The sequence below is a fragment of the Rhinopithecus roxellana genome, chromosome 14 (genome assembly GCF_007565055.1).
Source record: "Rhinopithecus roxellana isolate Shanxi Qingling chromosome 14, ASM756505v1, whole genome shotgun sequence".
NCBI lineage: Eukaryota > Metazoa > Chordata > Mammalia > Primates > Cercopithecidae > Rhinopithecus > Rhinopithecus roxellana.
Window position 1 is genome coordinate 98,171,177 of NC_044562.1, and position 17,032 is coordinate 98,188,208.

Genomic DNA, 17,032 nt, shown 5'->3' on the forward strand with positions numbered 1-17,032 from the left:
AAGATTTTGAGATGGGATTACCCCAGATTGTCCAGGTGGGTCCTATGTAATTATCATGGCCTTTATAAGATGGAGGCAGGAACGTCAGAGTAGAGAAGGCAATGTGACAATGGAAGCAAAGGTCAGAGATTGAGAGAGACCTTTAAAGGTGATATATACTGCTGGATTTAAATATAGAGCAAGGGACCACTAACCAAGAAAAGCAAGTTGCCTCCAAATCCTCTAAAAGCAAGGAAGATTCTGCCCTAGAGCATGTAGAAGAGACCATCCCTATAGACATCTTAACTTGATTTTAGACTTCTGATCTCAAGACTGTAAAATGAGATTTTGACTTAAAATAACATTTTGTTATTTTAAGCCATTTCCATGTTGTAACATGGAAACATGTAACAACAGCAATAGAAAACTAGTATCCTGGCTTAACTTGGGGCTTCTAAGGTTGCTATTGTCATCATCATTTCAGCTAATGGGAGGAGATAAAAGAACAGTCCAGGGACAGTGGGACAGAGACTGTACTTGTTTAAAGATCTTTCAGGGATTGCCTTACATCACTTTCATTATTCCAGAATGAAGAGAATTTAGTTGCATGGCTACTGGGAAACTGGAAATTGAGAGTGTCTGGTGGCTATTTGAGCTAATAAATATATTTCTGTGGAGGAAGAAGAAGACAGACTTTGGCAAAAAAAGACAGCAGTCTGCCATAATGGAGGACATAGTGCATAAGATTTATTTCATCTATGTTGCAGTATAAGTATAACATGCAAAGTAGGTAGAGAAGAAATAAAGTGCCAATAATAATTTAAAATAGTAAGAGCTAATGATTAGTTATCAGTTATCCCTCTGATTGTATGAAGAAATAATTTGCAAAAGTATACTTATTACTCTTATTAAAAAACTAGCAATAATTCTTTCACCTATGAGTTTTACTTACAGTTCCAGGATGAGCAAAATTTTAATTTAGTGTTTGTACCCTGTACTGCCATTCAGTATTCTGAATTCATTTGATAATGTTTTATTTTGTGCAATAATTTTTAACTGTACATAAACTTTGGAAATTTGATATATTAAGTATTGTAGCTATCAAGTTTCCAGCATTGATGGTTAAGACTTAATATATTTCTTCAATTCTCTTATTTGTTTATTCATGCATTAAAAATATTTACTAAGCAACTATTATGTATCATTTCATTGCTGAGGATACTTTAGTAAGCAAGATAGGTTTGGTTTCTGCCTTTATAGAACTTAAAATCCACTGAGAAAGTTATTTATATAAGCACTAATCCTAAGTGTGGTAAAAACTAAAACGAGGGAAATGTAAGATGGTGTGAGAGCATATAGAGATAGCTTAGGTGTTTATCTAGAGCAGTCTTCATCTCGGCATCTACTCAAAGCAGATATTTTAAGTAGAGTTTTGTAAAAAGCAACAACTGTCCCTTAACACGTATGTTTTACTCATTTGAAGGAAGAAATTCAGTCGCGTTCACATGATTCAGTTTCTTTCATCTGAAAAATAACAAATTTGGAGGAGCAGCCAAGATGGCCTAATAGAAACAGCTCCACCCTGCGGCTCCCACTGAGAAGGACGAAGACGGTGAGTGAATTCTGTATCTTCAATTGAGGTACCAAGGTTCTTTCACTGAGACTGACTAGGCGCTTGGGGTCACCCAGGAGAGTGAGGAAAAGCAGGGTGGAGCGAAGACCCACTGGGAGTGGCACAGGGCAAAGGGAGCTCCTTTTGCAAAGGGACAGCCAAAGGAGGCAGTGAGGGATTGTGTTACTCCCTCCCTGAAAACCACATTTCCATGGAACCTTGCAACCCCTGGATCAGAAGTTCCCCTTGTGGTAAGATTAAAGGCATGTGCCACCACACTCGGCTAAATTTTGCATTTTTGGTAGACATGACATTTCACCATGTTGGCCAGGCTGGTCTCAAACTTTTGCCCTCAAGTGATCCTCCCACCTTGGCCTCCCAAAGTGCTGGGATTATAGGCATTAGCCACTGCACCCAGCGCATAAAACAAGTTCTTAGAGACCTATAAAGAGACTTAAACTCCCACGCAATAGTAGCAGGAGACTTTAACACCTCACTGTCAGTATTAGACAGATCACTGAGACAGAAAATTAACAAAGATATTCAGGACTTCAACTCAGCTCTGGGTCAAGTGGACCTGATAGATATCTATGGAACTCTCGCCCCAAAACAACAGAATGTGCATTCTTCTCAGTGCCACATGGCGCTTACTCTAAAACTGATCACATAAGTGGAAGTAAATCACTCCTCAGCAAATGCAAAAGAACTGAAATCACAACAGTCTCTCATACCACAGCACAATCAAATTAGAACTCAAGATTAAACTCACGCAAAGCCACACAACTACATGGAAATTGCACAACCTGCTTCTGAATGACTCCTGGGTATATAATAAAATTAAGACAGAAATCAAGAAGTTCTTTGAAACCAATGAGAACAAAGAAACAATATACCAGAATCTCTGGGATGCAGCTAAAGCAGTGCTAAGAGGAAAATTTATAGCACTAAATGCCGACATCAAAAAACTAGAAAGATCTCAACTCGACACCCTAATATCACAACTAAAAGAACTAGAGAACCAAGGGCAAACAAACCCTAACGTTAGCAAAGGACAAAAAATGACCAAGCTCAGAGTGGAACTGAAGGAGATAGAGACACAAAAAACCCTTCAAAAAAACCAATGAATCCAGAAGCTGGTTTTTTGAAAAAAACTCATAAAATAGACCAGTATCTAGACTAATGACAAAAGAACGGAATCAAATAGACACAACAAAAAATGATAAAGGGGATATCACCACCACCCCACAGAAATAGAAACAACCATCAGAGAGTACTATAAATACCTCTATGCAGATAAACTAAATAAATCCAGAAGAAAGGAATAAATTCCTGGACACATACAGTCTCTTAGGACTGAACAAGGAAGAAGTTGAATCCCTGAATAGACCAATAACAAGTTCTGATATTGAAGTAGTAATAAATAGCCTACCAACAAACAAAAAGCCCAGGACCAGATAGATTTACAGCTGAGTTCTATGAGAAGTACAAAGAGAATCAGATAACCTTTCTTCTGAAACTATTCCAAACAATTGAAAGGAGGAACTCCTCCCTAACTCATTGTATGAGGTCAGCATCATCCTGATACCAAAACCTGGCAGAGATATAACAACAACAACAAAAAACTTCAGGCCAGTATTCCTGATGAACATCAATGTAAAAATTCTCTATAATATATTGAAAACCCAAATATAGCTGCACATTAAAAAGCTTATCCACCACGATCAAGTTGGCTTCATCCCCTAGATGCAAGGCTGGTTCAGCATATGCAAATCAACAAACAGCTCTAAAGACAAAACCACATGATTATCTCATAAGATGCAGAGAAGGCCTTCAATAAAATTCAACATCCCTTTATGTTAAAAATTCTCAATAAGCTAGGTATGAAGGAATATACCTCAAAATAATAAGAGCCATTTATGAGAAACCCACAGTCAATATCATACTGAATGGGCAAAAGCTGGAAGCATTCCCCTTGAAAACTGGCACAAAAGAAAGGTGTCCACTCTCACCACTCCTATTCAACATAGTATGGGAAGTTCTGGCCAGGGCAATCAGGCAAGGGAAAGAAATAAAGGGTATTCAAATTGGAAGAGAGGAAGTTGAATTGTCTTTGTTTGCAGATGACATGATCCTATATCTAGGAAATCCCATTGTCTCAGCCTGAAAGCATCTTATGGTGATAAGCAGCTTTGGCAGTCTCAGGATACAAAATCAATGTGCAAATGTCACAAGCATTTCTATACACTAACAACAGGCAAGCAGAGAGCCAAATCGTGAATGAACTCCCATTCACAATTGCTACAAAGAGATTAAAATACCTAGGAATACAACTAACAAGGCAAGTAAAGGATGTCTTGAAGAAAAGCTACAAACCACTGCCTGAGGAAATTAGAGAGGACACAAACAAGTGGAAAAATATTCTATGCTCATGGATAGGAAGAATCAATATCATGAAAATGGCCATACTGCCCAAAGTAATATATAGATTCAATGCTATTCCCATTTAACTACCATTGACATTCTTCACAGAATTAGGAAGAACTGTTTTAAAATTCATTTGGAACCAAAAAAGACTCATAGCCAAGACAATCCTAAGCAAAAGAATAAAGCTGGAGGCATAATGCTACCAGACTTTGAACCATGCTACAAGGCTACAGTAACCAAAATGGCATGGTACTGGTACAAAAACAGACACATCAACCAACGGACCATTATAGAGAACTCAGAAGTAAGACTGCACATCTACAACCATCTGATAAACCTGATGAAAACAAGCAATGGTAAAAGGATTCCCTATTTAATGAACTGTGCTGGGAGAACTGGTTAGCCATGTGCAGAAAACTGAAACTGGACCTCTTCCTTACACCTCATGCAAAAATTAATTCAAGATACATTAAAGACTCAAATCTAAAACCCCAAACTATAAAAACCCTGGAAGAAAATCTAAGCAATACCATTCAGGACATAGGCATGGGCAAACATTTTATGACAAGAATCACTGAAAGCAATTGCAACCAAAGCAAAAATTGACAAATGGAATCTAATTAAACTTAAAGAGCTTCTACCCAGCAAAAGAAACCATCATCAGAGTGAGCAGGCCATCTACAGATTTGGGGAAAACTTTTGCAATCTATCCATCTGACAGAGGTCTCATATCCATAATCTATAAGGAACTTAAACAAATTTATGAGAAAAAGAAAAACCATTAAAAAATGGGCAAAGGATATGAACAGACACTTCTCAAAAAAGATATTCATTCAGTCAACAAACACGTAAAAAAGCTCAAGATCATTGAATATTAGAGAAAAGCAAAGCAAAACCACAATGAGATACCATCTCATGCCAGTCAGAATGGCGATTATTAAACAGTCAAAAAAACGATAGATGCTGGCGAGGTTGCAGAGAAATGGTAACAATTTACACTGTTGGTTGGAATGTAAATTAGTTCAACCATTGTGGAAGATGGCGTGGCAATTACTCAAAGACCTAGAGGCAGAAACACCATTTGACCCAGCAATCCCATTACTAGGTATACATCCAAAGAAATATAAATCATTCTATTACAAAGATACATGCAAATGTATGTTCGTTGCAGCAGTATTCACAATAGCAAAGTCACGGAATCAACATAAATGCCCATCAGTGACAGACTGGATAAAGAAAATGTGGTACATATATACCATGAAATACTATACAGCCATGAAAAGAAACAAGATCATGTCCTTTGCAGGGACATGTATGGAGTTGGAAGCCATTATCCTCAGCAAACTAATGCAGAAACAGAACACAGATCACTGAATTCCACATGTTCTCACTTATAGGTGGGAACTGAACAATGAGAACACAGGGACACGGGGAGGTGTACAACACACACTAGGGCCTGTGAAGGAGAGGGGTTGGGGGAGGGAGAGCATTAGGAAAAATAGCTAATGTATGCTGGGCTTAATACCTAGGCGATGAGTTGATAGGTGCAGCAAGCCACCATGGTGCATGTTTACCTATGTAACAAACCTGTACATCATATATATCTACCCCATAACTTAAAAAAAAAATTAAAACAAAAACTCATTTACTCTCAATTCTCTTCCAGTTACCACCTCCATTTATCTGGCCCCTACTTTGCAACGCAACTTTGAAAGAATTTTATATTTAAAAAACTCTCCAAATCTATTTATAGGTAATATATAAATGCACAAAATATGCAATATATAGTATATAAATATTATATATGTTGGTTCATGTGTGAGTAGTCCCCCGTTCCTGTGGATTACCAGTTTTTGAAAGGCAGAGGACTATATGCACACCTAAAAGAGGGCTTATAAAACGACGTGTTAGGTCTCAAGGTGTCATTGCCACCTGGCTTCTCGCTGATGAATGTTCTCCTCACTTTTTCCCATGTGCATGTATTTTAATAAATGACAAAAATCCCACTTGGGCCTTGCTGCTCAATAATATAGGAAATGTCTCTAATTTATCTCATTCTCTTCTGTCTTTGAGGTACCCAAATCAGGCTTTTGCCACCACCATCCCACTAAAACTGCTCTCCTCAAAGTCATCTATGACCTCCAGGTTGATTCATTTGTCAAATTTCAGTCTTCAACTTGACTTAGCTACAGCATTTGACACAGACAAGTACTGTCTCCTCCTGTAAACACTGTTATAAATGTGATTTACAGAACACCACACTGCCCTAGATTTTTCTCCTATCTCATTGTGCACTCCTTGTTAGTGTTATTTGCTTGGTCTTCCTCATCTCTCTTACCTATAAATATTGGAGCTCTCAGACCTTGAATCTCAGGTCTTTGTCCATCTATAGTCACTTTTTAGTCATTGTATTCATCTTAATGGCTTTAGATACACTTTATACTGTGGTTCTCCCAAGCTTGTATTTTTAGAAACTTATCTAAATTTATATCACAGACTTTGTCACTGAATTTAAGATTGTTTCTCTAACTCCTACTTGATGTCCCCTCTAAGATGGCTGATAGCTCAACCCAACATGTTTAAAGCCTAATTTCCATTGCATTAAATGGCTGTAAATGTCACCTTTATTCTTCTAGTAAATCAGCCCAGAGATATTGGAGTCGTCTTTGACTCCTTTTTATTCCCTCACATCTCACATCAAATTCAAATACATGTGTAAATTCTATTAATTTTTAAAATCTATGAAGAATTTAAACCTGAGCAGAAACCTGCTCACCATCTCCACTCCTAATACCTAGCTCAAGCCATTGTCATTTCTTACCTAGATTGTTATAAAAGCCTCCTACCTCGATTTTCTTTTTTCAACCTTTCCTCGGTAGAGTCTGCTCTCAAAAGTAGCCAGAGTGATCCTTTTAACTATAAGGTGAAATTACAACACTCCTCTGGCCTGAACTCTCTAGTGACTGACTGACTTGTTCGGAGTTCAAAGCCAAAACTCTCTAGTGACTGACTGACTTGTTCGGAGTTCAAAGTTCTTTATAATGGCCTACCCAACCCTACGTAATTTGGCCCTAATTCTCTGATCTCATCAAACATTTTTAACAACTGGCCTCTTTGCCATTCTAAATATCTAAGGTTAAAATTATGCTTTCCTTAGTATAGAATTTCATTAAATATTTATTGCCTGAATAAATGAATGAATACTTAGATAATTTTTCCAGTGCAAATAATAACAACATACCACATTGTGATGCTAGAGATCAGGCAGCTGCCATTTTACCTCATATATTAAACACGATGCAGATAGACATATTAGTTATAATAGCAACTTTCCAGGACAGAGGTTGCCCGTGTTTGTCTCCTCAATCTTTGAAACTTCAAAAATGAAAGAGGAAGATCTCTGCTTGAAAGGAAACCACATGCTTCCTATCCTAGCAGCCACGCAGAGCAAAGTGCTCATTAATCCTTCTCTAAAAAGAATTTCACTGAGAGATTTCTTCTTGATGGTGGAAACACAGTTCGTGTTATTTTTTTAAAAATTTGGTTTCTTAAACCAGGGAGTGCTAGTACAAGGAAGGGGTACTTGGTACACATAGCATTACCTTTAAAATGGAAGGGAAAGCACCAATGCAAAGACATGAACTGGCCCATTATTGTCAGTTTCCATTGATTTGAAGAGAAAGAAATCCACAAATCCCATGTGCTGGCGCAGTGGGAAAGAAAGACAAACTGGAGGCTGTGTGTGTATGAGATAGAACACTTAAAATTTTAGAACATAGAGCAGTAAATTATGAACAATAAGAGAAATCAAGTGTTCAACAGAACCATGGTGAGTATATGAAATATTCATTTCTATCTTAGTCCATTTGAGATGCTAAAACAAACAAGCAAACAAAAAAACCCTGATTGCATAGCTTATATAAAACAGAAATTTATTTCTTATAGTTCTAGATGCTAGTAAACCCAAGATCAAGGCACCATCAGATTCAGAATCCAGTAAGGGCCTGGCCTGCTTCCTGGTTCATAGATGGCTGACCTCTGGCTGTGTTCTCAGATGGTGGAAGCAGTAAGGGAACTCTCTGGGGTCTCTTTTATAAAGGTACTCATCCCATTCATGAGGTCTCCCCTCTCATGACCTAATAACCACCCCTCGACCTCTAAATATCCTCACTTTAGGGATTAGTTTCTAACATAAGAGTATTGAGGGGATGCAAATACTTAGTCCATAATAATTACCAATCAATTAGGAAATAAAATAGAAAACATTTGAAAACTTCATTTGTGATCATAAAACCATGTGAAAACATCATTAGTCTTACTTGTCAACTCAAATTCGTAAGTAATTCCACAGTTTTTTTTTGTTAGTCAGGAATGGGGACTGAGACACTCTCATGCCTTGGGATTGCACAAGAATCCACAAAACTGGTGTGACAATACTGATATGACAATAAACAAGGGAAGAGCTCTTTTGTATTCAGTGCATCTTGATAGCTAATAACTTTCTAATTCTCTAAGCCCTTGTGGTGGCTCCACACAAACTAGCAGTTCTACTTCTGTCATGCCACGCTTCAGCATAGATATCTTTGCAAATGATGCCAGCCCTGGGACCAGGGTCTAGCTTAGATTGCTTGTAGTCATTTTCCTCTTTGGTCCTGAGACTTCCTCAGGACTCTCCATGATGGGCTACAAGATAGCTTGGTTTCTATCTACCTAATTCTCTCTCTTCCTCAGACTTGGCAATATTCCCCATTTCTCTCACATTATTTCTTCTTCTCTTTTTCTCCCTCTTTCTACTTTCTGTCCTCCTCACCTACCACTACACATGAACAAAGCAAAGTCTCTTCAATGTGCTACTACATACAAACTTGTGCAAGGAGAACCTGACTGCCTTATTGTGAAAGAAGGAAGGTGTTACAGCAGAAACACAAGACAAATTAGTATCCAAATAAATTGTTTTTCTGTGACCTTGTAACCAAAAACATTATGGGAAAGCTCGCTCTCTCTGTTTCTCCAAATCCTTCCCTATAATTCTTCTTTATATCCCCTGAACCAAAAACTGCTGAAATTTTAAAACTCTGGTTAGTTATCAATTAAACAAATTATTGAAAACTTGTTTCTAGTTATTTTCATATAAGCTAGAGCTCACACATACCTATTCTGTGATCTCACTCAGTATGTAGTATTGTGATCATTTACTTTTAGTGTTTTTCTAAAATGTTTTCAGAGGCAGAAATACCCTCCAGGTAGAATAAAAAGATCTTATTCCATTACCATTTTATTTTCTGACTAAAATATTACTAAATATATTATAAGCACCCAGCCAATGGCCCCACCAAAAGTGATGAATATATGAAGTATTTTTTGACATTATTTTGTTATAAGTAGACCATTAGTGGAAAAAGATAACCAAGAAAAATTTCCGTAGAAAACTAGCAACAGAAGACTTCAAAAAAAATTTTTGAAGGATGATTAGTGATTATATTTTTTAAAAATATTGTAATATGTGTCTTCCTTTATTAGCTTTATTTGTCCGAATATCAGCATGTTTGTATTGCCACATTTTGTGGTATATTTTAGGATTCTTCCATTTGGTTTGCAGCTAATGCTAAATATTATTATGTGGCTCATACATTAAAAGTAAGCCTCAAGAAAAGTCATCTTTATATACAATCTGAGATATTTTGCCAAGTTAAAAAATCACTTAGAGTAATAATAAAATATACAAATATAATCATGAAGATGCATTTCTAGAAAGAGAGAGGATATGTTTAGCTTGAGGAGAGGGAGTAATATTTGCAAAGTAGCATTCAAACAGAAGGACAGTTTATGACAATAGAAACACATTTTTCTTTAGGAAGACTTTGACCTGCATGAGACAGTTTATCAGAATGTGATTGGATCCAAGATCCCAAAAAACAGTGGATGGCCACACAGACTTAGGGTCAATATCTAAATAGATAAGTAAGAATGAAGTCTACTTTTATCCTATGGGTATGTTGTGATATTTTCTTCAATCTAATAAATGAGGGAATTCCAACTGTATAAGATCTTGAAGTGATGCATATAACTGAAGGGTCAATGTGACCGTAGAGGTTTGGTTTAACCATTGCTTTTGTTGCACTGTGTACATCTGGAGATGAAGGTGTCCCAGAGAATGTGTTTTAATTTCTTCTTCTTCTGTGCTTCCAACTCTATCGAATTCAACACACACATACAAACAAAAACACTCACAACCCAACCCACCTTTGCATAGGCTGTCTAATTTATTTAAATGTTTTTGTTTTGTCTTCCCAAGAAGGAAGTGCAAACTAAATGCTTGTTTAATTATTAGATCACTCTAATACTTAATGCTGTGCCTTATATGAAGCTTGGATAACAGTAAAATAGTATTATTTCCAGTTGACAGACTCACAGAGGTGAAGTTTCTTGCTCAGGGTCAATCATTTCTCATATAGGCTACTGCTATTATCTCTTAACTCTTCACTTTCCTTCATATTAGAGGTAGTTTAAGATGGAAATTGCTAACTTTCCAGACCCTCTTCCCCACAGATCATGCCAGGGAGCACTTAATATCAACTTAAAACTGGTGGTGTCAACCTTGGTTAAGGTTGTGTTAGCTAGGTTTTTCCTCTGCAAAGTTATAATTTCTCTCTTTTAACACTGTATTTGTCAGAAGGGAATTACTAACTTCAGTCTACACTCAAGTGGAGACAAATTAAACTTTATCATTTGGAGGTATCATTGTGGTCAGCTGTTAAAACCACCATAGTAGTCAATGTATTTTGGTAAAGATACTTTGAAGCTATATAAATATCCTGATTCTCCTGAAGTTTTACCCCCTAATTTTACATTCATTAGTGAATCTTCCTTGCAGAAATTATTACTGTGAGATTCTCATGGTGATTTTCTATTTTCTTCATTCCTTCCATAGTTAATAATTGTAATTCTTGTAACAAAGACTTATCTTGGCCAGGTGCAGTGACTCATGCCTATAATCCCAGCACTTTGGGAGGCCGAGGTGGGCAGATCAGGAGGTCAAGAGATTGAGACCATTCTGGCCAACATGGTGAAACACCATCTCTACTAAAAATACAAAAATTAGCTGGATGTGGTGGCAAGCACCTGTAATCCCAGCTATTCAGGGGGGCTGAAGCAGGGGAATCGCTTGAACCTGGGTGGTGGAGGTTGCAGTGAGCCGAGATCGTGCCACTGCACTCCAGCCTGGCGACGGAGTGAGGCTCTGTCTGAAAAAAAAAAAAAAAAAAAGAAAGAAAAAAAAAAGACTTATCTTTCTCCCCCACCCACCATGAAGCAGGCTTGTTGTGGACTGGTTACCCATTTGTGCAAATCTGTTGAGACAGAACACACTCAGATACAAGTTACATGAAGCAGATTTGCTACTTACAGGCAGTAAGAATCAATAGAAGCCCAGGGTCCATTGTGAGCAGGTCCTGCAAGACTCAGAAAAGCTATCTGAGACAGGTGATTTCTTAACTGTGCTTGCCCCACTTGCACTACAGTTGAGGGACCCTAAAAAACAGCCTCCTAGGTTATATAGCTCAGGGGGTCACATAACTCATTGGGCAAAACTTTAAAGGACATCCTGCTCCAGCAGAGAGAGAAAAAAAGGCTATCCTTGGCAGTTGCTTCCTAACTCAAGGTGTTACATTCCCTAAGAGGGACAGGAACAAGTCCCAAGGCTCTTCCAGACAGTTCCTCCCTATCTCAGAATATTGCATTCCCAGTACATTCTACTGTTATTCTTGAGAACTGCAAGCAAGAAAGGGATGAGAGCTGGGCCAGGACAAGGCCACCTGAAGAACTGTCCTTCACTCCCATTTTTTTTTTTTAATTTATGCCAGTATGGACTCATGGATATTTATTCTCTCAGTTATCAACCAATGATATGGCTATTGATCAAAGTTTAAATTAATCCACTGTAACCGTTGGGAAGTATGGAAGTTGACTCCTTTGTTCTTTTGACATACCCCTATTTATTTCCCCCACCTTTGGGCATCATAATATGGTGAGAGGAGGTGACTACATTGACCAATAACATTTCTCTAAGGTTTTTCTAGTCAAATGGTCTCTATTCATGACTTATGTAACTAGGCATATGTTTAAAATAATGCACATACTAAAAAAATGCCCAGAGCTTCTAAGACCACCAATCTCTTCAGTATTCATTAATAATTATCAAGGTAATTATGCAATAAAAATATTCTCTAAATAATAAAGGGAAAGTATTAGGTTGGTACAAAATTAATTGCAGTTTTTGCTATTTAAAAGTAATGGTGGCCAGGGGCTGTGGCTCGTGCCTGTAATCCCAACACTTTGAGAGGTTGAGGCAGGTGGATCACTTGAGGTAAGGAGTTTAAGACCAGCCTGGCCAACTTGGTGAAACCCTGTCTCTACTAAAAATGCGAAAAAATTTAGCGAGGTGTGGTGATGTGTGCCTGTAATCCCAGTTACAAGAGTCTGAGGCAGGAGAATAGCTTGAACCGGGAGGAGGAGGTTGCAGTGAGCAGAGATCACACCACTGCACTTTAGCCTGGGGGACAGAGAGAGACTCTGTCTCAAAACAACGACAAAAATAACAACAACAAAGTAATAGCAAAACCACAATTACTTTTGCACCTACCTAATAAATAAAGTATTTTTTGCTGATTTCTGGCACTATTTTCCCAGATTCACTAAATCCCAGCCTTCTCTGTTATCATTTGAGGGATTCTATATACTGTTATAAATTAAGTTTCGTAGAGATATAAAACATGTATATACACACACTCACTTGCATACATATATACACACATATATACATGTATGCACATGTACATAAATTGATGTATATATGTACACACATGCATAAGTCGGTATATATATGTATATATAGAAGCTCACTATACTTGTTTTTCTTTTTTTTTTTCATTTGACACAAGAATATGTGGTCTTAGAGACATTTCCCTGTCAATAGCTGTAGTGCTGATTGTTTTTAAATGTCACAGTTACTTTAATTATTTTTTGAGTTTTTGACTTTAGATTTTCTCTAAATTTTTGTGTTCAAAAAATGCTATTATGAACATATTTGAACATGCTTTTTTTGTGCTTGCAGTGCTATTTTTTAGATTAGTCATCAAACAGTGCCAGTACTAGTCAAATATCTATTTAAAACTTGACAGATACAGAGATATTACCTTCCACAGTGGTATTAAAAGTTCTTCCTCTCTGCTTGTCAAAACTTGAAATTGTCAAACCTTCAAACTTTGACTAAACTGATAAGGAAAATTATATCGCATTGTCATAATCATTTCCCAGATTTCTTCTCTGATCAAGCACTTTTCACATGTTAAATAGCCATTTGTATTTTCTTTTCTGGGAATTCCCCATCCATACCCTTTTCTTTTTTTCTATTGAGTTGTTTGTATTTTGTAAGAATTTCTGATGTATAAAGAATATTCATCCTTTGTTGCACATATTGTAATTTCTTCTCTTAGTCACTTATAATTTAACATCCTGATGGTACTTCTAGTCACTTATGAGTTTTACTTGTGTAGTCTAATATGTCAATCATTTCCTGTATGGCTTTATGTTATATTGATGATCTATTTATGTTTTACTGTGCCAATACCACTTTTAATATTTAAGATTTATAGTATATTTTAATCTCTTATAGGGCAATTACAGTCTCTGTTGTTTTTTTGCAAAATATTCTTAGATATTTTTGCATTTTAAAATCTACTTTGTTTTTAATTCTTAACACCAATTTCTCTCAGTTGTTCTTTTCCTACACCTTTTAGTTAAAAACAAAATGCATTTACTTTTAATTCTCTTTGTTTTTTAATGACTGCATTTAAGATAGCACATTTTCCTTTGAATGAAGTATTTAATGCATCTCACAGTTTTTGACATGTAGAGTTTCCTTGCAACTTCCACTTAATTGTGATCTGGAAATGGTGAGAACAAAATGACTCCTACTACAATAACTAACTCCTCTGCTGGTTGTCTCCAAATCTCCCATTCTTAGCTTTGCCTCCCCTCACAAGAATGGTACCTAGACTACTGCTACTACAATCTCCGACAGAAGTTTCCTTTGCGTTTCATGGGTGTTCCTTTCCTCTGTCGGTTTCCATTTCTTTCTTTCTTTTTTTTTTTTTGAGACGGAGTCTCGCTCTGTCGCCTGGGCTGGAGTGCAGTGGCCGGATCTCAGCTCACTGCAAGCTCCGCCTCCCGGGTTTATGCCATTCTCCTGCCTCAGCCTCCCAAGTAGCTGGGACTACAGGCGCCCGCCACGTCGCCCGGCTAGTTTTTTGTATTTTTAGTAGAGACGGGGTTTCACCATGTTAGCCAGGATGGTCTCGATCTCCTGACCTCGTGATCCGCCCGTCTCGACCTCCCAAAGTGCTGGGATTACAGGCTTGAGCCACCGCGCCCGGCCTCCATTTCTTTCTTTTTAGAATTATTTACAGTTTATGGCCCAACAATTGTTCTGTTTTTAAGCATATCATGTGTGCACATGCATGAGTGTGTTTGGTGTTAGGAGGAATTGGTGCATTTATTCAATTTGTCATCTTCTACCTAGAATCTCTATTTCCTAAATGTCAGAAATAAGGTAGGCATTGGAGTCTGTGGACACCAAATATGAGCTACAAGTAAGTCCCCCTTAGTTCTCTTATTCATTGTGAACTGCTGACTTTTTGAATGCTTCCTAAAGTAAAGCACTTTTAGATTAAGATTTGCCTCTTTATCAGTTGGCCCCTTGAATGAAATTGAATACATTCTGCCACTGCTACTCTAACCAAGGGATTGTTTTTCCTGAGGTCATTTCTTTGAATTCTTCCAGTTGACTTCTCTATTCCTGTTGGTGGATTATTCAGCCATTTCTCAAATTTGTCTCATTTGAGTTACATCTTGAAGTCATTTCCTGAAATCCTAGTTTCCCAAGTTGATATAGATACCTCTACTTAAATAGATTTTTATAAATTTAATAATGGAGAAAAATTTTAATACATCAAATGAGATAGGACTCTAGCACTGAAAATCCCAAAAGTGTTTTAATGAAGCAAATTCAGGCTGATTCATCTCTTTGACTTCCAATTAATGAAACCAATAGGCATTTAAGCAAAATAACAAAGTAAAGGCTATACTATTGAAATACAGCTGCCCAGAAAACCTACCATGATTTCCTTCTTGCTTAAAAAATTAATCTGCAAGATGAGGTCCTTTATTTATTATTTATTTATTTATTTTAAAGCAGTTTCTGTGTTCTCTGTGCCACACTGATGAGACTGAATGGCATGAGCTTTCAACTTTTGCATCTAACATTGTGAGTTTGTATGTATTTCACCATGAAAATACTCTGTAAATTCATTTAAGCAACCAAAATGGCCCACTGCCTTTATTTTGTGATCTTACAGGAGGTGTTTTAAATAATTGTGTTATTTTTAGTTCAATCTATGAAATCTTATTCTGTGAATTTTGCAATGTATCGGAATGGGCCTTGATGTCAATTAGATCCTGCTCCAACTTATGTGTACCCTGATGAACAGATAATTTTGTGATATAGATACATAAAGCACAGATAAGGACAGTGCAATGTTCAGAAAATACACTTATTTGTTTTTAAGTTTTCACCTAAGTTTGGATAAGAATAGATGAAGTGATCCTAAAATGCTCTGTCATCTTGATACTCAAAGCGAGATAATAAGCACCGCTTAGTAATCTCCTTAAAAATATGTACTATTAAACCTCTCCCCAGATCTACTGACTAAGAACTGGCATATTAAGATCATCCTCAGGAGGTGTGTGTGTGTATCATAGTTTCAGAAACGCTCCTCTGGGTAATTTAGTTAGACTCCCCACTACTGTGGAAATGAAAGCACACAATAACAATAAGAAATATGATGAGTTTTCTTTCTCAGTCCCTTTCTACTGTATATTTCAAGTAATCCTAAAAATATGCGCAACTTGACCATTAAGTATAAAGATAATTGTTTTGTTTCTAAATTCTTTATTCATTTGAGTTATAGGCATATCTACTTTTTCATTACCCTAGATGAGGTCTTTATTAGGTCTGATTTGTGCTAATATAGAAGCTTTCTATCTCTTCTTATTGCTTCTAGTGTTAGTCTTTCCAGATTACTTTCCACAAGTCTACTAGACAGACTTGTTTACAATGAAAGTCCACACCTAGCACACTTCTGCTATTATTCTGTAATGTCCTTCCATTACTTTCAAGATGAATGACAGATTTTTGGCACATAATTTAAGATGTTTCACAACCAGGATTGTGCCAACCTTTTTATGCTGTAAATTACAACCATCGTTGATGTAGCAAATGCTACTGATACTCCTGCATGTTCTCTCAAGTCCACCTGGTTCTGCCTCTCAGCACTCTGAAATCTCTCCCCATCAATGTCCTGTGGTTCTTCTTTGACCAACAGCTTTCTCTTCCAAGCCAGAGTTTGGGGTGCCTCACCAGGTGCAACTTGAAATGCTAGGAGTTAAAACTCCTGGACAACCCTCAAATAATTGGGGATCAGAGTTAGTAGATAAATATCTCAGCCTCACTATCAGTTACTAAATAAATATCTCAGTAGATAAATATCCCTCACTGTAATGGGATAATTCTTAGACATTTTTTTTTTTTCTTATTGTTTCTCAAGGCTTCTCCAGTGAAACAGAGTTCTGGCTACATCAGTAATATTTGACCTGATAACATGCTTTGTTGTGATGTTTCTTCCTTTGTACTTTCCCCGCTCTTCACATGTACTACTTGGAATCACCTCACCAAACTATTTGAACCCAAGTGTTTGACTAAAAGTGTGCAAGACAGTACTGGAAATGACCCTTGAAAGCAGATCCTCAGCATTAGACGCTAAAATTGGATCATTTGTCAGTGAGATGGAAACAAGGATTACTTTGCTGGTGGTACATGAGGTGGGGATGACATTGGTGCTAGGTTAAATTGGGACCAGGTAGAGGTGGACTGACAAGCATTGGCTTCTACAAAAGTTCTGT